This window comes from Amblyraja radiata, chromosome 15 (genome assembly GCF_010909765.2).
Source record: "Amblyraja radiata isolate CabotCenter1 chromosome 15, sAmbRad1.1.pri, whole genome shotgun sequence".
In the NCBI taxonomy this organism is placed as follows: Eukaryota; Metazoa; Chordata; class Chondrichthyes; order Rajiformes; family Rajidae; genus Amblyraja; species Amblyraja radiata.
The window spans coordinates 50,311,544-50,312,949 of NC_045970.1; positions in this window are offsets into that span (position 1 = coordinate 50,311,544).

The following is a 1,406-nucleotide window of genomic DNA, read 5'->3' on the forward strand; positions in this document are numbered from 1 at the left end:
CGGTACTGCAGATCAGTCCCGTCGGGTAACTCCCCATCGCTCCCTAACATTGGACCTGCTGGGACACAAGGAACTGCAGATGCTGGAGTTGGTTCAAAAGAGATAGGAGCAGAATTAGGCCATTCGTCGCAATGAGTCCATTCGATTATGGCTGATCTATCTTTCTCTCTCAACCCCATTCTCCTGCCTTTTCCCCGTAATAATAATCAAGAATCTACCAATCTCCACATCTACCAAAATACACAATGACTTTTCCTCCACCCACGCGTCTTTGACAATGAATTCCACAGGTTCTCCACCCTCTGGCAAAAGAAATTCTGATATATTCCCATTCTCAAGATACACCCTTTTATTCTGAGGCTTTTACAATAAAAGTGCTGGAGTAATTCAGCGGGTCATGCAGCATCTCTGGAGGACAGATGAAAGTATATCAAACAGGGCATAGACAGGGTAGACAGTCAACACCAGAGTGCATAGCTGTAAGGTGAGAAGGGAAATGTTTAATGGAGATGTGCGGGACAAAGTTTATTTACACAGAGGGTGGTGGGGGCTTGCAACGCATTGCCAAGGGTAGTGGCGGAGGCAGATACGATAGTAGCGTTTAAGAGGGTTTTAGGTAGGCACATGGATATACAGGGAATCGAGGGATATGGATGAAGTACAAGCAGATAAAGGTTGGTCTTGGCATTGTGGGCCAAGGGACCCGTTCCTGTGTTGTACCAATCCATGTTCTACATTCCCACAGCGTCATACACCGGGGTTCAATCCTGATGCTGCCTATGTGGAGTTTGCTCGTTCTCCCTGTGACCGCATGTGTTTCCTCCGGCTGCTCTGGTTTCCACCCATATCCCAAAGACGCACTTGTCTGTCTGTTAATTGGCCTCTGTAAAACTGCCCCGAGTGTGTAGGGAGCGGATGCGAAAGTGGGGTAACAGAAAACTAGTGTGAATGGGTAATCGATGGGCAGCGTGAACTCTGTGGGCAGAAGGTCCACGCTGTATTTTTCAATCAAGCAAATCACTGGTGTTATGCTCAACGTCTTTGCTTGTGGAGAAGCCCGAACTGATCATGGTTGCATTTCTGTCCTCGGAAAACATCAGTCCACTCATGAGGAACCATTGTCTTCTGCAAGAACACAGGCAATGAATTTCACTTTGCATCTTGCAATCAATCAATCTGTGGATGGGAAAGAACGGTCTACGTTTCAGGTCGAAACCCTGCAGTCAGACTGATGCTGGTTCTGATGCGGGGGATTTGACCCGAAATGTGTACCCTCCCTCCCCTCCACCCCCAGAAGCTGCCTGATCTGCCGAATTATGTCATAAGATCATAAGTGATAGGAGCAGAATTAGGGCATTCGTCCCATAAAGTCTACTCCGCCATTTAATAAATGCTGTTCTATCTCT